Source organism: Mobula hypostoma, chromosome 27, assembly GCF_963921235.1.
Source record: "Mobula hypostoma chromosome 27, sMobHyp1.1, whole genome shotgun sequence".
NCBI lineage: Eukaryota > Metazoa > Chordata > Chondrichthyes > Myliobatiformes > Myliobatidae > Mobula > Mobula hypostoma.
In genome coordinates, this window is record NC_086123.1 from 4,834,396 (window position 1) to 4,857,060 (window position 22,665).

The window sequence follows — 22,665 nt, forward strand, 5'->3', positions numbered from 1 at the left end:
TTGGTTTTCTGGCTGGTATGAAATATCTAACATGCTTGGGTCTCTATTGTTCTCAATCCCATCTGCTCCCGATTCCAGAGCAACACACGGAATACTGGAGGAACTCAGCCGGTCAGGCAGCATCTGAGGAGGAGAACGGGCTGTTAATGTTTGGGTCGAGCCCCTTCATCTACACTGAAATCCCAGTGAAAGGGTCTTGGCCCAAAACGACTGTTTATTCCCCTCCATAGATGTTAGCTGAATTGCTGAGTTCCTCCTGCATTTTGTGTGCTGTTTATCAAGGGTTACTTTGCTCAGATGCTGATACTCTGGTAACTTGGAATCTGTCTCTATTCATATGGGTGAGGCAGGACTGATAAAGAAAGAGCAGCATTTATATGCCATCTTTCACATTCTTGTGACATCTCACTTTGCTGTATTGCTATCAATTAATACAAATTACTCCACACTGAGTAATGCTCAGCTAGGTTAAAACCTACTGCCCTCGATCTTTTCTGTATCATCCTACTTATCTGTCAGTCATAGAAACACAGAAAACCTACAGCACAATACAGGCCCTTCAGCCCACAATGTTGTGCTGAACATGTACTTACTTTAGAAATTACCTCAGGTTACCCACAGCCCTCTATTTTTCTAAGCTCCATGTACCTATTCAGGAGTATCTTAAAAGACCCTATCAATTCTTGTCTTGTTGATCTACATTGATTCCAGATTTTGCAAAGCTCTCAGCTTTAAATTTCTCATGGTTTTGTACAAATCCATTCATCTGGTGCTTATCCGTAGTGTTCCCTCTAAGATGTGTGCGTGTACAAGCACACACATCTTTTGTTACTAGCACACAAAAACTGCGCACAATAGGTTGTCACCCTCTTCCTTGTTGGCATGTTAGTATATTTCACAATCATACACAATAACATTTCTCTTTCTGGTTTCTGATGTGAATGGTGTTGACAACGTGGAGTTTGCGATGATTTGTCTGCAGATTTTGGAACTGGCTTGTTTAATTATTGATTCACTATATCGAATTCCAAAGAAGCAAAGGGAATGAAGCACAAAGGAACTGCTAGTTCATTCAAAGCAGAATGACTTAATGCAACAACGGAAACTGCTACACCGAAAGCTCATGAGGTCAGGAACAAGCAGAAATATTTATGTGCAATACAGAAACATGTAGCGTTGTGATGTAGAAGTTGCTGGAGAATTTGCAAGTGGGAAGTAATTGAGTGATATATGGAAACTTGACTTTATCAGATATCATTTGGCAAGCAAATCACAGATGGACAGTGTGTAAAAGCTGTGTCCAGAAAATCCTTCATTACCTGCTAAAGGCTTGCTGCATATGTTTTGTGAGAGTGCAGATGAACAAGAGCGAAAACAATCAAACCCAGAGGAAATCAAAGTCCTTCTTATTGACAGTTAGATTATTTCTTTTAAACAATGAACAACAAACTGGACTTGGTAGTTTATTATCCTGAGAATATTTTCAGGTTTACCTCCACCTAAAAATTCAGTGCGTATGTGTTGTCACTGGGCAAAAAATTGCACAGCACAAGGTTTTTGTGCACACTGGTTATTACAAATTACTCATAAAACCATTGGGTCTTCCTGGTCTTTGTCCATTCCTAAAGACCTCTCCCCAAAAAAACATTTCTCTACCCCTAGCCTCCTGTGTTCCACCAGTGGTAATATACAATGATAATATCATAGGATATAGACTGTATCTCTCCCTTCTTCCTTCTAGTAGTATCCTTACAGTCAGCAGTCTACATCCCCTATTCTAGAAGTTTCTTCCATAACTTCATTTTCATCTTTCTTAGAGCTTCCCTTTTTTATGTGGATTGGATCCACATCTATTAATGTGTTTTCTGTCTCAAGGAATGCTGATGTTTTCCTTGTAAGAGGTAGGGAACAAGCACACTCTTAGCCATCATGACAGTGGCTATATTTCATTAATAGTTTGAGGAGATTTGGCATGTCACCTAAAACACTCGCAAATTTCCACACGTACCATGGAGAGAATTCTGTCTGGCTACATCACAGGCTGGCACTGGGGGGAGGGGAGCTACTGCACAGGATCGAAGTAAGCTCCAGAGTGTTGTAAACTTAGTCATGAGCACTAGCCTCTGTAGACGGCGTCCATCATTAAGGACCTCCAGCACCCAGGGCATGCCTTGTTCTCGCTGATACCATCAGGTATGAAATACAGAAGCCTGAAGGCACACACTCAGCGATTCAGGAACAGCTTCTTCCCCTCTGCCATCGATTTCTGAGTGGACTTTGAACCCATGAACACTACCTCACTATATCTTTTATTCCTATTTTTGCACAACTTATTTAATTTAACTATTTTATATATATACTGTAATTCATAATTATTTTTCTAATATCATGTATTTCATTGCACTGCTGCCTCAAAGTCAACAGATTTCATGACATATTCCGGTGATATTAAACCTGATTCTGATCTCTTTGTGTTTGCAGTACTGATTTCCATTATTGTTTTTTTAAAATAAATTGTTCACTTTATTTGAAGTTGTTTTCCTGCTGCTGAATATGTGAGGTTTAAAATATTTAAGTTTTTGATATTGATTTGTTGTGTTACCCTGACAGGTCAACAGAAATACATTTAGTCATAACTCCCAACGCACAATTTGGAAATAAAAGAAAATGATTAATATTTCTATCTCCAGATAGCTCCTGCACTATTCACTTTACACTTATGACGGTGTGGATAAGCACAGCTCCGATTATATATTCAAGTTTGCTGATGACCCCACTGATGTAGGCCGAGTCAAAGACGGTGATGAATGGAGATTGAAAATCTGGCTGACTGGTGCCATAACAACAACCTCTCACTCAATGTCAGCAGGACCACGGAGCTGATTAGTGACTTCAGGAGGAGGAAAGCAGAGGGCCATGAGCCAGCCCTCATCAGAGGATCAGAGCTGGAGTGGATCAGCAAATTTAAATTCCTCAGAGTTATCGTTTCGGAGGACCTGTGCTGGGCTCAGCACGTAAGTGCGATTGTGAAGAAAGCACGGCAGCATCTCTACTTCCTTAGGAGTTTGTGAAGATTCGGCATGACATCTAAACTTTGACAAACTTCAGTAGATGTGTGGTGGAGAGTATATTGACTGGCTGCATCACAGCCTGGTATGCAAACACCAATGTCCTTGAATGGAAAATCCCACAGAAAGTGGTGGATATGGCCCAGTCCATCACAGGTAAAGCCCTCCCCACCACTGAGCACAACTACATGGAGTGTTGTTTCAGAAACACAGCATCCATCATCACAGACCCCCACCACCCAGATCATGCTCTCGTCTCGCTGCTGCCATCAAGAAGAACGTACACGAGCCACGGGAGCCACACCACCAGGTTCAGGGACAGTTATTGCCCCTCTACCATCAAGGTCTTGATTGCCCCTCTACGATCAGGGTCTTGAACCAGAGGGAACAACTTCACCCAGCTTCACGTGCTGCTTCGCTGAACTGATTCCGCAACCCATGGTCTCACTTTGCAGGACTCACGTTCTCAACATTTATTGCTTATTTATTTATGATTCTTATTTCTTTCTTTTTGTACTTGAACAGTTTGTTGTCTTGCACGCTGCTTGAATACCCAAGCTGGTGCGGTCTTTCATTGATTATATTATGGTTATTATTCTATTATGGATTTATTGACTATGCCCACAAGAAAATGAATCTTGGGGTGTAACGCACAGCATAAAATAAGCAGGATCTAAAGCTGGTAGTCCTAGAACTGGTAAGTTTCAAATGGAAAGAGTGTGTGTACAATAGGCTTGTGTAACATTCACAACACGCTGGAGGAACTCAGCAGGTCGGGCAGCATCCGTGGAAACAATCAGTCGACGTTTCGGGCCGGAACCTTTTGTCAGGACTGAAGAGGGAAGGGGAAGAGGCCCTATAAAGAAGGTGGGAGGAGGGTGGGAAGGAGAAGGCTGGTAGGTTCCAGGTGAAAGACCGGTAAGGGGAAAGACAAAGGGGTGGGGAAGGGGAAGCAGGGAGGTGATAGGCAGGAAAGGTGAGGAAGGAATAGGGGAAAACACAATGGGTAGTAGAAGGAGGCGGAACCATGAGGGAGGTGATAGGCAGCTGGGGGAGGGGGCAGAGTGACATAGGGATAGTGGAAGGGAGGGGGAGGGAATTACCGGAAGTTGGAGAATTGTATGTTCATACCAAGGGGCTGGAGACTACCTAGACGGTATATGAGGTGTTGCTCCTCCAACCTGAGTTTAGCCCCATCATGGCAGTGGAGGAGGCCATGTATGGACATACCCGAATGGGAGTGGGAAGCAGAGTTGAAGTGGGTGGCAACCGGGAGATCCTGTCTGTTGTGGCGGATGGAGCGGGGGAGGCTTGTGTAATATGGCAGATGTGAAGTGGACAGGTCTAACATGATCCTACGTAAAGTAGTTGGGCACAACATGGATGGGCATAAAGTGCCCTCTGCACCCTGTGAAAACACGTGGATACTCTAATATTGCCAAAAAATAGTCATCAATGAATCAGGATGATAGATTGCCAAGCCTCTTTGCTCTGTCTGGCACAAAGGTGGAATGTTCAGGTGGCTACCCATTTCCATTCTTACAAGTCAATACATGACCTTTTACTGGCATGATGAGGACACAGTCAGGTTGGAGGGGAAACACCTTGTATTCCATCTGGGTGGCTTCCAACCTGGTGCTACCGTAGGGTAATGAAACTGGTGGAAACATACATAATTCACAACCACCGATATTGAGTTGGGGTTCAGTTTAAGAGGCTGGTCTGGCATGATGACATCATTACAAAAAGTACTTTTACCGCACTTTTGAGTTCAGTGTTTGGGGTACAATAAATGAGTTGTTATGGTTTATCTTCAACATAAAACGCCTCACTTTGTTTTATTTGCGAAAACCTACATTGGTGACCCCGATGCTTTAGGACTATTCCAGAGTTATTGAACATGTCGGACAACACAGTTGTTTTGAAACTGACAGAGTTTTGGGAGCAAAATGCCAGTGCTCAGTTTGTACAAGCTGAGGCCCAATTTGTGCTGTGAGAAATCAGTGCCAACACCACCAAGTATTTCTGTCTGGTAGTGTTGGTCAGCAACTCTACGGCAGCGCGAGTGGTGAGTCTACTGGAACACCCACCCGAACACAAAATCGCTGAAAACTCACCTTTTACAGACTTTTGGATTCTGAGCACACCAACATTTCCACAACTGGCTTACCAGTCCTTGCCTACATGCGTAGACTGGACCCAGAAAAACTGGCAACTGCGAAGGCTGAGTTTGCCTACATGGAAAGAATTGCGCACTGGTTGAATAGCCCCTGGGCTTCACCTCTCCATATTGTCCCTAAGCCCGATGGTGTTTTCTACCCATGTGGCGATTACCAATGCCTTAACAAGGCCACCACCCCCGAACATTATCTGGTCCCACACATCAAACACTTTTCAGCGCATTTAGCCAGTAACTTATTTTTTCCCAAAGTCAGTCTAGTTAGGGACAACCATCAGGTGCCTGTGTGCTCAAAGGACATTCCCAAAATGGCTGTGATAACCCCGTTTGGCCTCTGAGTTTCTAAGCATGCCAGTTGGGCCGAAAAACGCAGCACAGACTTTCCAATGGCTGATGGACTCTGTATTAAAAGACTTGTATTTTCTTTTTGTTTACCTTGTCGCCAGTGCATCTATATCTGAACACGTATCTCATCTCCGAACATTTTTCGAGCACTGAAGCCAACATGGGTTGATTATTAACCCTGCCAAATGCTAACCTGGGCCATCAACCGTTGACTTCCTTGGCCATCTCTGAAGAAGATGCGAAATCCCTCCCATCGAAAGTAGCTACTATTATGGATTTTCCACGCCCCACACTACTGAAAAAGCAACAGGAGAGTTTGTAGGCATGGTGAATTTCTATCACCGTTTCATTCCACGAGCTGCTGAACTTATACTCCCCCCTGTCTAGAGCGCTTAAAGACAATACCCCTAATGACATGCTTCACAGGCCAATGGACATGACCAGGGCATTGATGATATCAAATGAGTTCTTTCTAATGCAATCCTGCTGGCTCACCCACTTTCCTACACACCCATAGCCATTACTTCTGACGCTTCAGACTATGCCGTGGGTGCTGTGCATGAGCCGTTGGTGGGAAGTGTTTGGCAGCCGCTCGCCTTCTCCAGCCAGCAGCTCCATTCCCTCTAGGGCTGCCAACTTTCTCACTCGCAAGCAAGGGACAAAAGTAGCAGTCAAATATGGAACACTTGTGTTTACCCCAAGAAAGACCACCATGACCATGAAGCCTTGCGCGGGCAGGTGTGTGCAAATTGGTTTTGGCTTAATCTTCCCGACTATACTGTACATATATTATTTCTACTTTATATAGGCTGTGTATTTATCATGTCATTCCTGCTTTTACTATATGTTAGTGTTATTTTAGGTTTTATGTGTTATTGGTATGATTCAGTAGGTTATTTTTTGGGTCTGGGAACACTCAAAAATTTTTCCCATATAAATTAATCGTAATTGCTTCTGCGCTTTACGCCATTTCAGCTTACGAACGGTTTCATAGGAACGCTCTACCTTAGCGGGGGAAATACGGGACAAGGGCGGTCCTATGGGACAAACCAATTTAGCCCAATATACAGGATGTCCTGGCTAATACGGGACAGTTGGCAACCCTAGTTCCCTCCCACCGCAAAGGAAGTTCAGCACATTTCACCATGAGCTTCTCGGTCTCTATCTGGGTGTCTGCCATGTTCACTTTCTTCTAAACGGTCACTATTTCACAGCATTCGTGCATGCAGTGGCCAAAATATCAGATCCTTGGTCTATAGCCAGCCTAAAATTAGAGTTTACAGCTGATATATAACATATCAAGGGGAAAAATAATGCCTTGGCCGATTGCCTCTCACCTCTGGCGGCTGAGGCCGTACACTTAGGGGCTGACATGGCAGCCGACCAAGCTACTGACCCACGGGTCCGGGCTTACTGAACAGCAGTCAGGGGCCTGCGGTTGGCTGACGTTAATTTCGGGGAAGCTGGGATTTCTCTCATGTGCGATGTCTCAACCAGTCGCCCTTGCCCCATCGTGCCCGCAAACTGGGGCAGACTGTTTTTGACTCCATACGTGGCCTGTCGCATCCAGGCCGGAAGGCCTCACAGAAACTGGTCGCACTAAAGTTCGTTTGGCATGGCCTTAGAAAAGATGCGCGCAACTGGACTGCAGCCCGTGTGGAGGCCAGTGGGCAAAAATTAACTGTCATGTTCAGGCGCCGTTGGCATCTTTTGAGGTCCCTGAGCGACGGTTTGACCATGTCAATGTGGATCCTGTTGGCCCTCTTCCCTGTCGCACAGTTTCACACATCTCCTTACCACGGTGGACCGTACCAGCAGTGGGCCAGATTTCGTCTCTCTAGCATTGACAATGGCCGCAGACTTGGCTCGGGCATTCATCAGCACCTGGGTTGCTCGGCTTGGCATCTCACCTGACATTTCCGCTGACCGCGAACCCCAATTCATATCAGTCCTCCGGGCTGCGATGGCCCAAATCCTCAGCGTTAGGCTACACCGCACCACGTGTATCACCCGCAGCCCAATGGCCTACGCCAGCAGTTTCACCGCTCCTTAAGGGCTTCCCTGACCGATAAGTTTTGGCGTGATCGGCTCCCATGGGTCCTGCTGGGGCTCAGAACATCTCCAAACAAGGACCCACAGTCACCCGCAGCAGAGTTGGTGTACAGGCAGCCATTATGAGCACCAGGTGACTTTGTTCCTGATGCCGTGATGGCCTGGTCGGCCTCTTAACAGCGTTCCATCCTCCTCAGTAAATTCAGTTCCTTTTCGCCTATTTCTACCTCCCAGCATGGCATACTGCGCTCTTGGGTTCTGCCCCATTTGTTTTCGTCCATCATGAAGCACCACCTTACAATGGCCCCTTCCGCATTTTGGAATGGAGGGTAAAGACTTGTACATTCAGGTTTACCCCTCTTATATATGATAAAAGAGGGGTGTATGGGGTGTCAGGGAGGGGTAGCACCTCTGGTGGGGGAACATGTTGCGTCCTTTTCAAGGCGGTTAGTTCACCTTTGGTCCCCACCTGGCACTCAGCTCTCACCTGTGGCTCCCCGTAGCTGTTTGCATGTGACAGCGGCCACACCCCGGGCAACGGCTTCGACAAGCCGGCTAAACCAGGTGAGGGTAGCCGACGGGTCTCAAACCCTCGGTGAGATAGGGAGTTGTCTATCCCAGCATGTGAAGACAGACTCTGGAGGACTGAGCGGACGAGACCTATGGAAGGTCCAACGGTCAAGAAGGCGGTCTCTGCAAGTGTCGTGGAACGTGTAGAGCAGGACAAGACACAGAAGACGTCCTGGTCATCCACTGCACCTAGTCCCATCTCCAGCCATCTCGACTCTGTCTTGCCACTGGAGCCAGATGGGAATTGGGAAGAGAGAGTGAGGCTGACGCTGCGCAACTCTCCCTCACTTAAATCCAAATCACGCGCTAGTCTCGACATCATCATAATGGTGTTGAGGTCTTCATTGATGTCACGATGGACGAACAACAAGGATAAAAGAATTGTACTGCCTCATACTGGCCCACCGAGATTTGCAGTGTTCCACTACCGTGCCCCTGCCAACAAGACATGACCGTGAGTGTGTTAACACACCTCTGCACGAGCCCGAGGTCTCTGCAGTTCCTCCACTGATGGACCACAGGACCTGACCCAAGCAGCTCGTTCGAGCTGTGGACAGGCTCCCATGCTGGCTTCAGTGAATTTTGGTGGGGGAGGGGGAAGGAGCTGCCTGTGTCGGGTAACGTAATTCCTGGAAACATACATAATTCACAACCACTGACATTGAGATGGGATTCACTTTAAGAGGCTGGTCTGACGTAATGGTGAGATTACATAACGTTCTTTTACTGCAGTTTGTGTTCTGTGTTTGGAGTACAGTAAAAGAGTTGTTACAGTTTTTCTTAAACATAAAATGCCTCACGTCATCTTATTTGCAAAAACCTACACCATAAACATCAATTTCTTTAACTTCTGACAATTTCTCCCTCCCCTGTTCTCTCTTTCTTTATTACCCATCTGGTTCCCCTCTCGCCTCTTCCCCTCTCCTCACTTACCCATCACCTCCCTCTGGTGCCCCTCCTCCTGCCCTTTCTCCCATGGTCCACTCTCCTCTCCGATCAGATTCCTTCATCGTCAGCCCTTCACCTCTTTCACCCATCAGTTCCCGGCTTTAACCAAACCCCCCTTCCCTCTCATCAGCTTTCAACCATCAATGGCCAGCTTGTACTCCTATCTCTCTCCCCCTCATACTCCAACCCCTCTCCCCCTCGTACTCCAACTCCTCTCCCCCTCGTACTCCTATCCCTCTCCCCCTCGTACTCCTATCCTTCTCACCCTCGTACTCCTACCCCTCTCCCCCTCGTACTCCTACCCCTCTCCCCCTCGTACTCCTATCCCTCTCCTCGTCGTACTCCTATCCCTCTCCCCCTCGTACTCCTATCCCTCTCCCCCTCGTACTCCTATTCCTCTCCTCCTCATACTCCTATCCCTCTCCTCCTCGTACTCCTATCCCTCTCCTCCTTTACTCTTTGGGCTTTACTCTTTGGAGAGAAGGAGGATGAGAGGAGACATGATAGAGGTGTACAAGATAATAAGAGGAATAGATAGAGTGGACAGCCAGCACCTCTTCCCCAGGGCACCACTGCTCAATACAAGAGGACATAGCTTTAAGGTAAGGGGTGGGAAGTTCAAGGGGGATATTAGAGGAAGGTTTTTTACTCAGAGAGTGGTTGGTGTGTGGAATGCACTGCCTGAGTCAGTGGTGGAGGCGGATACACTAGTGAAGTTTAAGAGACTACTAGACAGGTATATGGAGGAATTTAAGGTGGGGACTTATATGGGAGGCAGGGTTTGAGGGTCGGCACAACATTGTGGGCCGAAGGGCCTGTACTGTGCTGTACTATTCTATGTTCTATAACATCCGCAACCCTCCAATCTTCCGGAACCTCTCCTCCTCGTACTCCTACCCCTCTCCTTCTGGTACACCTATCCCTCTCCCCTCATACTCCTAACTCTCTCCCCCTCATACTCCTATCCCTCTCCTCCTCGTACTCCTATCCCTCTCCTCCTCATACTCCTATCCCTCTCCTCCTCGTACACCTATCCCTCTCCTCCTTGTACTCCTACCCCTCTCCTCCTTGTGCTCCTATCCCTCGTACTCCTACACCTCTCCCCTCGTACTCCTATCTCTCTCCCCTCGTACTCCTACCCTCTCCCCCTCATACTCCTATCCCTCTGCCCCTCGTACACCTATCCCTCTCCTTCTCGTACACCTATCCCTCTCCCCTCATACTCCTATCCCTCTCCTCCTCGTACTCCTACCCATCTCCCCTCGTACTCCTATCCCTCTCCCCCTCGTACTCCCATCCCTCTCCTCCTCGTACTCCTATCCCCCTCCTCATACTCCTATCCCTCTCCCCCTCGTTCTCCTATCCCTCTCTACCCTCCTGATCCGGATTCTTCCCCTTTCTTTCCACTCCTGATGAAGGGTTTCAGTCCAAAATGTCTACTGTTTATCCCCTGCCTCATCTCTGAGTTCCTGCAGCACTTTGTGTGTGTTGTTCATTCTATACCCACCCCGTTCATTTGATATCCACCCCATCCATTCCACACCCCACCCCGTCCATTCTATACCCCCCATCCATTCTATACCCACTCCGTCCATTCCACACCCACTCTGTCCATTACACACCCACCCTGTCCATTCTCAGGGCAATTGAGTAAGTGAGCCTAGAAAGACATTAACAAAAAGGCTAGGATTCACGGTTCAGAATATATCGTGGGTGTACCTCGGAAATTCTGCACAGAAAAATGGACAGCGTGCACAATAGAATCTTGTAGCTTCTTCGAAAAGTGTTTCTGAAATAATGTTGTTCTGCATTCACATCAGTAATTGCTCTCTTGTTTTCAGATGACAGTCTTACATTACACTATGCTATACACCGATGCAGTTGTATCAGTGCATCATGACGTTGTTCATGCATAGTCCATGCAGTGATAGCCTACTCTTGGTAATTGATGTTGGGTCTACTAAAGCTGATGCGTATTTACTCTGCTATAGATCTTTCTCTAATTCACTCAAACCTGTTACTGATCCTGGTCTCCTGTGTTCACTTAGTCATTAACCAGAGTGTGTAAGCTAAAGGTTTCATTTGAATTGTAGGATGATCCATCATTGCAAACCCTTTACATCTGCCTCTATTAGTATTGGGAAAGCCTCCAACAATGGTAACCAGCTCTCACTTGTGCTAACAACACACCAATTGCGGATGGTGATGTCAATTTTACAATTGTCTCCGACTGAGCCAGAGGCCTTAGATAATTTCCATTCCCAAATGTCAACTAGAGTCACAGTCACAGAGCTGTTTGGCACAATAAAGAGCCCTTTGAGCCAACTTGTCCATGCCTGTCTTCACTAATCCCATTTGCCTACATTAGGTCGGTATGCCCACCTGAATACTTAACCTTTGGAATTCTCCTAAATCCCGCTTTCTGAGACCATTTCCTATCCCCTTTCTGGCCTCCTAACTCCTCTTAACCTGTCTCCTACATCTCCAATAAACATCAAAAAGGCTCAGTTGATACGAATTGAGACATGAGCTTCTTTTTCCTGAACAAACCTTTGTTAACCCAGGTTTCCTCATCTCACCATCTTTGCTTCTTTTCCTTACAGGGACATGCTGAGTCTGAACTCAGACTCTCTCACCCTTGAAAGCCTCCCACTTTGTGAACAACAGGAATTCTGCAGATGCTGGAAATTCAAGCAACACACATAAAAGTTGCTGGTGAACGCAGCAGGCCAGGCAGCATCTCTAGGAAGAGGTACAGTCGACGTTTCAGGCCGAGACCCTTCGTCAGGACTAACTGAAGGAAGAGTGAGTAAGGGATTTGAAAGCTGGAGGGGGAGGGGGAGATCCAAAATGATAGGAGAAGACAGGAGGGGGAGGGATAGAGCCAAGAGCTGGACAGGTGATAGGCAAAAGGGATACGAGAGGATCATGGGACAGGAGGTCCGGGAAGAAAGACAAGGGGGGGGGGACCAGAGGATGGGCAAGGGGTATATTCAGAGGGACAGAGGGAGAAAAAGGAGAGTGAGAGAAAGAATGTGTGTATAAAAATAAGTAACGGATGGGGTACGAGGGGGAAGTGGGGCATTAGCGGAAGTTAGAGAAGTCGATGTTCATGCCATCAGGTTGGAGGCTACCCAGACGGAATATAAGGTGTTGTTCCTCCAACCTGAATGTGCCTTCATCTTTACAGTAGAGAAGGCCGTGGATAGACATGTCAGAATGGGAATGGGACGTGGAATTAAAATGTGTGGCCACTGGGAGATCCTGCTTTCTCTGGCGGACAGAGCGTAGGTGTTCAGCAAAGCAGTCTCCCAGTCTGCGTCGGGTCTCGCCAATATTTAAAAGGCCACATCGGGAGCACCGGACGCAGTATATCACCCCAGTCGACTCACAGGTGAAGTGTTGCCTCACCTGGAAGGACTGTTTGGGGCCCTGAATGGTGGTAAGGGAGGAAGTGTAAGGGCATGTGTAGCACTTGTTCCGCTTACACGGATAAGTGCCAGGAGGGAGATCAGTGGGGAGGGATGGGGGGGACGAATGGACAAGGGAGTCGTGTAGGGAGCGATCCCTGCGGAATGCAGAGAGAGGTGGGGAGGGAAAGATGTGCTTAGTGGTGGGATCCCGTTGGAGGTGGCGGAAGTTACGGAGAATAATATGTTGGACCCGGAGGCTGGTGGGGTTGTAGGTGAGGACCAGGGGAACCCTATTCCTAGTGGGGTGGCGGGAGGATGGAGTGAGAGCAGATGTACGTGAAATGGGGGAGATGCATTTAAAAGCAGAGTTGATAGTGGAGGAAGTGAAGCCCCTTTCTTTAAAAAAGGAAGACATCTCCCTCGTCCTAGAATGAAAAGCCTCATCCTGAGAGCCAATGCGGCGGAGACGGAGGAATTGCGAGAAGGGGATGGTGTTTTTGCAAGAGACAGGGTGAGAAGAGGAATAGTCCAGATAGCTGTGAGAGTCAGTAGGCTTATAGTAGACATCAGTGGATAAGCTGTCTCCAGAGACAGAGACAGAAGGATCTAGAAAGGGGAGGGAGGTGTCGGAAATGGACCAGGTAAACTTGAGGGCAGGGTGAAAGTTGGAGGCAAAGTTAATAAAGTCAACGAGCTCTGCATGCATGCAGGAAGCAGCGCCAATGCAGTCGTCCATGTAGCGAAGGAAAAGTGGGGGACAGATACCAGAATAGGCACCGAACATAGATATCCCACTTTGTGGTATCCTTTATCTCTCTAATGGTTGTTCCCAATCTAGAACGGAAAATCCAATGATGATCCTCAGCTCAGAATCTGAAGGCTGGTAGGCTGGTAGGCTAATGGCCATTCTTTGTCTCTCAGTGTGGAGAATAGAAGTTTTAGAAGGGCAGAGTGAAAGAGAGAGGAAAGCTAGAGTGGAATTAAATGTTATATAGCTGATGGTGTATGTTATGTTTTGTAACTCCAAAAACCAACCGAATGAAAAGCATGGGGAGACTGGGAGAATGTGTACTTTTCATTTTTACTTTAGTGAGGAGTGCACATGATGTGGTGGCATCATAATGTCCACCATTCACGTACTTTTACATATAACCAATAGTGAATTATTTAAGCAACAAAGAATGTTTAATCAAAAAATATATTTACAATATTATTGAAATATTAAATACACACAGTGGAGGTACCTAACTGTGGATAGAAAATTTGCAGATGAATCTCAAGTTAAAGCTGGTGTGATTCCTGGACAAGCTACTAGTGGGATGATGTATCTGCAGGGAAAGTGCACAGGTTCACTTCAGGGCTGTGGGATTGTAACACCAAGTCCCTGAGCCATTGTGGAAAACTCTGATGCATCCACAGTGCTGCTATTAGTTAAACTTCTGCCTCATGGTTCCATTGATCCAAGTTTGATCTTGACCCCTGTGTCTGTGTGGAGTTTGTAAATTTTCCCTGTGACCGCACAGAGTTTCTTCAGGAGCTCTGATTTCCTCCCATATCCCAAAGGCAAGCTGGTTGTGAGGTTAATAAACTGCTGTAAATTGCTCCAAGAGCGCTAATGAGTGGTATCATCTGGGGAGCGGGGCAATCTGTGGAGAATGAAGTAAGATTAGTGTAGAATTAGTGCAAATGATGGCCAAGGCAGACTTGGATTCTGCTGCAGGCTTTAACCTCCTCCCCTCCCGCCACATCCCAAAGACATGCTGACTGGTTCATTGTCAGTGTAAGTTATCCCTTATTATAGGGCACGTGGCAAAAGAATTAAGAGAGTTGATGTGCATACCAGGGAGAATAAGTTGCAGGGACAAAGGGGATAAGAAAAGGGCAAGGGGTAATGAAATTGTTAGGATTATTATGCCCTCCTTCTGTGTCAATGTAAGAAAGAAGGAGATCAATTTGCCTTTCAGAGTCCCATGAACAATTGAAAAAAAGTTGTCTCTTTTAGCAATGTTGGTCGTTTGATGAACATTAAAGGTTGCAGAGATTACCACTGGGAACTCTGAAATAAAAAACAGAGAGTACTGTAAACACTCTGAAGGTTAGGCAGCATCCGTGGAGAGAGGACAGTGTTAGCATTTCAGGTCAAGGTCCTTTCCTCATGAAATGGGAGTCTTGGTTAAATCTCATCCAAAGGAAAACCTTTCTAAGTAATACATTCCCTAATATTAATTGGACTCTCGGCCCATATTTAGTGTCCAAATTACTGCAATGAACCAGTGACCCTTGGATTAAGAGATGAGAATCACAGCTGTCACGGGATAAAGAGGAAACCAACTATACATATTTACATTGTTGCTTCTGTTGCACTGGTGATATGCCAGCTCTAAACTGGACAGATTATGATACATTGGAATTGATATAATTTCAAGAGCATTGTTGAAGTCTTGCTCACTGTGCTATAAGACATTAAAATTTCTCTGATTAATAATTCAATCAGATATTGCTACGCTGTGAAGCAGGAGACAGTACTAATTTAGTTTCATGTCCAATCTTCAGTGCATTTTCCTTAACGGTGATGTGAGTAGGCTGTGCTTTATTAAATTCAAGACCAAACTAGGGCTGATTGATGAATTTGTTCCAGGCTTTAAAAAATACACTTGATGGTAGTTATGTGAAAAAAAATTTATCCACGCTGTAAACAGCAGGGAATTTACTAAAGGCAATTCCTCACTGCAAGATGGAGTAATAACGTCTGTGATGAACGTGGTGCCCAAGTAATAGACAGCTGAACATCGAACAGATATCCTGATGCTGGCACTGTCATCTGAGACTGAACGTTAGTGGAGCCATTACCTGGACACCTCTCGTCAACATATAACGTCAGTGAGGACTATGAAATAACCTTCCCAAAGCACAGAGCCCAGAATTAAAGGAACTCTGTTCCCTAATTCTGGAATATCTCTCCTCAGTACACATTTGCATTTAAACAGTTACTTTGATGTACTCACACGTATTAAGGAGGAAGGTTATCAGTCCAAGACACAAGAGACTGCAGATGCTGAAATTGGAGAAAAACTCAAAAAGCTGGTGAAACTCAGCAGGTCAGGCAGCATCGATGGAGGGAAATAGACAGCTGATGTGATGGGTCGAGATCCTTTGTCTGGACTGAACGTAGAGGGGAGACAGCCACTATGGAAAGGTGGAGGGAAGGGGTAGAGCAAGAGCTGGCAAGCAACTGGTTGATCAGGTGTGGAGGAATGATAGGCAAGGATGGGTGAGGGAATAGTGACTGAGGTGAGAGTGACGAAGGGCTGGAGGTGATGGAACCTGAAAGGACTGGAAGGGGGAGCTTGGAATTGTGGGAGGGAGATGGGGTGGGGAACCAGTGGGATGAGTGTGTGGGTGACAGGTAAAAGAGCGAGAAGAGACAGAGTGATTGCGGCCAGGCCAATCAGGAGGAGAGAGAACATGGAGAGAGGAGTAGCAGTTTACTAGAAGTTGGAGAACTCAATGTTCATGCACCAGCATTGTGGACTAAAGGAGCAGATAGTAAGGCAACTGAGCAAAGGGATTGGACAGGGTGTCCAAATTTTTCTGCCTAGTCGGCCACTTTCAGCTTAGAGTAGAAGATTACTGATGTATCCTGTGTGCTGACATATTAGCGCACAGTGGGCACCCACAGTAACGTTAAAAAAAAACATATAATGCTCCGCTGGAGCCACTGTAGGGTGGAAAACTTTAACCAACACATTAGCGTTAGTTAAAGGTTTTCACCTTACTTAAACCTGTCTGAGAGGACGAACTATTCACTGTCATTCAGGTAAGTGCTTTCTTTAACACTCGAGCATGACCTGACCGCCCCCCTTTCAGATTCACATTTATTTATCGCATGTACATCAAAGCGCAGAGTGATAGGAGTTGTTTGCATTAACAGCCAGTACGATTTCGGGATGTGCTGGGGGCATCTGTAAGTGTCACCACACATTCTGGTGCCAAAAAAAGCCTGCCTGCAATGCTTGGAAGAACATTGTTTCCAAGGTTCAAGATTCAAGATTGCAAGATTGTTTAATGTTATATCCTGCACACAAGTGTAAAGGAGAACGAATTGTTAGTCCAGATCTGATGCAGCACAAACCCCGCCCCCCCACAAAAGATAAAGAACACAATAACAATAAAGACCCATTAATGTAAGTAGATAGCTTCTATACATAGATTGATTGTATGTCAGGAAGGTAACATAAGGTGACTGATGGGAAATAATAAAGTCGTGGTGGAGATAGTGGATGGAGGTGTTGATCAGCCTTACTGCTTAGGGAAAGTAACTGTTTTGAGTCTGGTGATCCTGGTGTGGATGTTAGGTAGCCTCCTCCTGGTGGGACTGGGACAAACAGTCCATGAACAGGGTGTGTGGGATCCTTCATGATGATACCAGCTTTTTTCCAGCACCTTTCTGCATATACTGTATATCCTCAGTGGTGGGTAGATAGGTATCAGTCATGTGTTGGCCAGTTTTGACAACCCATTGTAGAGCATTCTTGTCTGCCGCAGTGCGGTTTCCATACCACGCAGTGATGCATCTTATTAGGAAGCTCTCTGCTGCCCATCTGTAGAACGATGTGAGTATGGATGTGCAAAGTCCAGCTCTCTTCCACCTCCTCAGAAAGTAGAGGTATTGGTGAGCTTTCTCGACTGTGTAGGATGTGTTCTGGGACCATGAGAGGTTGTGGTGTGGCATGCACTCCCAGGAGTTTGAAACAGCTTGCAGTTTCCACTGCTGCGCCACCAACGTAAAGAGGGGGTGGTGGGGTGGGAGTGTTGCAAGTCCTGAAGTTGATAACCATCTCCTTTGTCTTGATAGCCTTAAGGAAGAGGTTAAGAGGAAGAGGTACGTTCTCTTACTGTGACTCTTCACACATGGGAACACACGCTGAAGAATTTCCAGTTGTGAGTTTTAAAGAGGTGTTAAGGGAAGATGTGATGGCAGTGGAGGTTCCCCTAAAGAGAGTCCTTCTCCTCTCAAGCCACAAGGTCCATCAGTCACATGCCTGTGTGACCAGACGAACAACATCAGAGGAATGGGGGTAACATGCAGGAAGAGGAACACTCCTGATAGGGAAGTTTTTTTTACTGGGGTAGGAGAAACCTCGGTATGGAACGGGCAGTGGGAGAGTGTGCTGGAGGCGAAGCCACTTACTCACACATCATTCTTTTCACAATACGAGGAGGATATGGGTCATGCAAATATTACTGATCACAATGGATTACGCACACAAACAGTAATAACATTAAGGGAGTAGGGCTTTATGGGGGCCTCACTCTCTGGATTACTGCCGTGCAGAATTAAGGTCAGGCATACATGCCATAAATTTCTTTGGTCACCACGTCCAGTAAAACAAAAAAAAAATGCATTGAGCAATAGCATAATAATAAGCAGTCTCAGAATGACAGGCAGGTGTCCTAATTTCTGTTAATCACTCTGCTGTCATGAATATTGACCTTTCAATCTCTCCCAACCGTTTATTAGTTGACTTTCTCTGTGGCAATGTTTCTTCCCTTAACCCTCCCACAGCCATACTTCCAAAAAAAGACCTGGTTAACATTTAAATCGCATGCACCATTACTAAGGGCCCTCACCATCCAGGCAATGCCAGAATGCAAACAAACGTACCAGCAGTGCTCCTTACATCCCTCCCTGAGATGATCGCCCTTCCATTGATTAAGGGGCTTGCGCCACCTAACTCAGCCGCTTGATGTGGGGTTCGGAAGGACCCTAAGTTTTTGTCCTCCCCCAGGCAGCCTCAATGTCGGCCGCACCAAGCTTCAATGCATCCCTCGTACACCTGCAGCCTGGAGTGTGCCAGCTGGCAGCTTTGTCGCTGTGCTGGGAGACCTACAAGTTTTGGGCAGGCAGGACAGCGCCCTTCATCGAATTGATGACCTCCCAGCAGCAGTTGATGCCTGTCTCTACATGTGTCCTTGGGAACAACTTGGGTCCTCGGTTAGACAGCTGCAGGCGATTAACTGGGACATGGGCCTTTGTATCCATCTCCACAACCCCGGCAAATCCACAGTCTGCAAAGGGGTGGGTGACTGTTTTATCCCCACCGCCACCGAGCTGAGGGCAGCATACATCAGGGGTGATACGTTGCCTATAGAGGAAGGGTCTGACCAGGACGGTTGCTCTCACCACTAGCCAAGTGAGGACTTGGTGCTTATGGGTTAAATCTGGCAATGTGGCATTCTACAAGATGGTTTGTTCAGGGAACAAACCCACAGAATCCATACCGTCCACATCATGCAGTATCTGCAGGACCTTCTACGCTGACCACTGCCTGATTGACTTGTAGTCAAAGGTGTTTACTTAGAAGAACTCTTCCATAAATGACAGTTAGTGCAGAATCATCCAGCTGACAAGGGTATTGGGTGGTCGACCTACCTTCTATAAGCCCAGCTATAGTTAGAACTTTGATACGTAGTGACACGTGATGCCCACATACCTTAGCCCCACACCTCACCTGATACAGCCATACACAAAGGTGGGCATCACTTTTGCTCCCATTCCCCAGGGATGTGCACCCTAACCAGGTGGGCATTCTTCACCTTGCGCCTTCAGGTAAGCGCGAAGACATCCGGATGAGCCTCAGAATAGAGGGACGTCCATCAGAAACGGAGACGAGGAAGGATTTTGTAAACCAGACAGTCTTGAATCTGTGGAATTCATTGCCACAGGAGGCGATGGAGGCCAAGTCATTGGGTATATTTAAGGCAGAGGCTGATAGGTTCTGGATTCATCAGGACATGAAGGGATACGTGGAGAAGGCAGGAGATTGGGGCTGAGAGGGAAATTGGATCAGCCATGATGAGATGGTGGGGCAGACTCGATGGGCCAAATGGCCTAACTCTGCTCTTATATCTTATGGTCTTACGATCTTCTGGTCTTATTACTGAGGAATGGGTACCAGGCCAAACCTGTGTCAAGTACAACAGCAGCTCTGAGAGCATATCACACCTGATAATCATAATCTAATAATCTAATGATCAAGGTCTTCCCAGTTATTTACAAAGAATGCCACTTACACAGACCCAATTTTTGCTTTACCTTCCATCCACTCCAGCCAATTGCTGTTACACACCTCAGGCTCTCCGAACCAGACCCCCGACACCTTCAGGCAGTCGGACCTGATGGTCAAAGAGGACATTGGATCGGTTGGACCAGTTGCCAAAGAGCATGGCCTCGCCAACTCTTCTCCTGCGGTTAACTCTGGCTCCCAGTGACAACTCAAACTAGCCATAGATGCTGAACTCAACTCTGAACTGATACCGCAACCTACAGACTCACTTTCAAGGACGCTACAACTCGTGTTCTCAATATTATTTATTTATTTATTTATTTATTTTATTATTTGCACATTTTGTCTTATTTTGCACATTGGTTGGTTGTTCGCCCTTGCTCGTGTGTAGATTTTCATTGGCTCTTTTGTATTTCTTTGTATCTATTGTGAATGCCTGCAAGCAAATGAATCTCAAGGTATTATATGATGATGTATAAAAACTGTAATTTGATAAGAAAGTTACTTTGAACTTTGATCAATCCAGAACTGACTGTGGATCTGAGCAGACGACTGTGACATTGTCCACGTACAGGGATAGTTAGGTTGTGTGCCTCCATTGCCCAGATGCTCCCGTCCTTCCTGGCCATACGACAGGGGTGGGGGTGACGATGGCGGTGCAGCAGGTTCTGGGGGGGGGGGGTACAGGAAACCGTACATGCACTTTGAGAGTTGGTTGCTGCTGGAATTGAGCCAGTCTGAAATCATCCTAATGTGAGGACGCCACCCTTTTAATTTAAATGTCCTCTACATACACATTAACTTGCATGTTAATTATCTGTTTAATCAAAAATAAATTCACAGAGCAACACAAGGACTGAGATGGCAAGGATTTGTAATTGGTATGTTAATCGTGGGTAATGACGATGTTATTAAAACCTAATTGCAATGGTACTGGTGAAATTTAAACTTGCTCTAAGGTGCTTAGAGTTCCCTGCAACTGATATATGATCCAACCTCCCAAAGGTTGGAGATATCAAATGTACAAACAAACTTGATCATCTTTTTGGGGCAGCACAGCGGTGCAGCAAGTAGAATCTGTGCCCCACAGCACCAGGGTTGCAGGTTCAATCCTAACTTCAGGTGCTGTCGTTGTGGAAACTGCATATTCTCCTTCTGATAGTCTGATCTTCCCCTCAGAGGTCTGGTTTCTTCTCATGTCCCAAAAACGTACCTGTGGTTGGTTAATTGGCCCCTGAGAGATGATCCTAGTGTGTGTAGGCGAGGAGCAGAATCTGAGGGAGTAGATGGGAATGTGGAGAGATCAGCAAATGGGATTAATGCAGTATTAGTGTAGATGTAGATGTATAATGTAGTATTAGTGTAGATGTCATATAATGTAGTATTAGTGTAGATGTAGATGCAGTATAAGGCAGTATTAGTGTAGATGTAGTATAATGTAGTATTAGTGTAGATGGGTGGTTGATGGCCACGATGAATTCAGTCGGCTGAAGGATCTGTTTCCATGTTGCATCTCTCTATCTGAATAGGAAAGCATTGATACTCAGAGGATTTCTGTTGCATTTGCCACCAAGTTCAGGATCACGTATCCCACACCACCTGCTTTAGGACACTTATTATCTTACAACCATCAGGCTCCTGAACCAGTATGGATAACTTCACTCACCACCACTCTGAACTGATTCCACGACCTACAAACTCTACAATTCATGTTCTTGGTATTACTGTATTTTTTTCTTCATTTGTACAATTTTTATTCTTTTGTAAATTGGTTGTTTGTCAGTCTTTGTTTATGTATAGTTTCAATAAATCCTATTTTCTCCATTTCCTGCAAGAAAATGAATCTCAAGGTAGCATATGTTGACATATGTGTACTTTAATAAACTTACTTTGATTTTAACTTGAATTCTTTGAAGTTGAGTCTAAGACCATTATATAATTGTTAAATACTCTGCAGCTGTGCATTCCGCACCTTTGATCGGTTCATTTTTTGTCTGGCCTTTCTCACAGTCAGCCCCACTGTGCAGTACAGGTCCAAGGTGAATCTCGTGGATTGTCCTGTGGTGACGCAGGGCATTTCAGGAGATGATCTGTGGTCTGCTTTTCCGAACATGCTCAACACTCATGTGATGACCTCAAGAAGATAGTTTCCTTTCTGAATGCTTCTCTCAATCTATTCAAGCTATCATGTTAACTGTTTATATCTGTTCATAAATGGAGCCTAGTCTCCACTTCTGACTGAAGGATACCATTCTTTGCTGCCTACAGCCTAGATTCTCTCATTCTTTTTCTTCTGCCAGGGAGTAAGTTTGCCTGATTCCAGTGATATAATTCCATATACTTCCATACTTCCTTATGACATTCAGCCCTCAGGAGGATGCTGATTCTCAGAGTAATTCCACCTCCCCACTAACTCTCCCTATAATCCTTCTCCCCATTCTTTTGCCACCATTCACAATGCATCACACAGGGCAGAGAAATAGATTCCTCAGTTCTGTGTTAATTTAAGAGTAGTGTGATAGGTTTAGTATTGGCAAGGAGTAGAAATCTTCAAAATGAGCATTCAGAACCCTCAGTGACAACTTGAATGTTGTTTTTCAAGATCTGGTGTCACTCAAAATGACCATAAACTGGCAAAAATCCCAGCCAAATACTGTGTCCACTGATTTGTTTTTCTCCAGACCTTGGCTGTACAGGTTCATATGAAGTATGAGTCCCAAGGTGGAGATAATAATTGTTTATTGGTTGAGTTATTGAAGAGGAACATTTTGATTCACTTAATGCCACTTTACTGATTGCCAGGCACAACACTATCAGTCTACACTGTTAAGTGGAATCTGAGGAATTAATAATCTCAGCAAGTCATACTGATACAATTGAATTATTCAATGAGATTGGAAAATGAAGGCACTGGAGATTAATGATTGCAACTAATAATACGACCTATTGTGACCTCAAAATATTTGTGGCCAGCAAAGCCAATTACACAGCAATGTAGCAGCAAACAACTCATCAATTTTGTG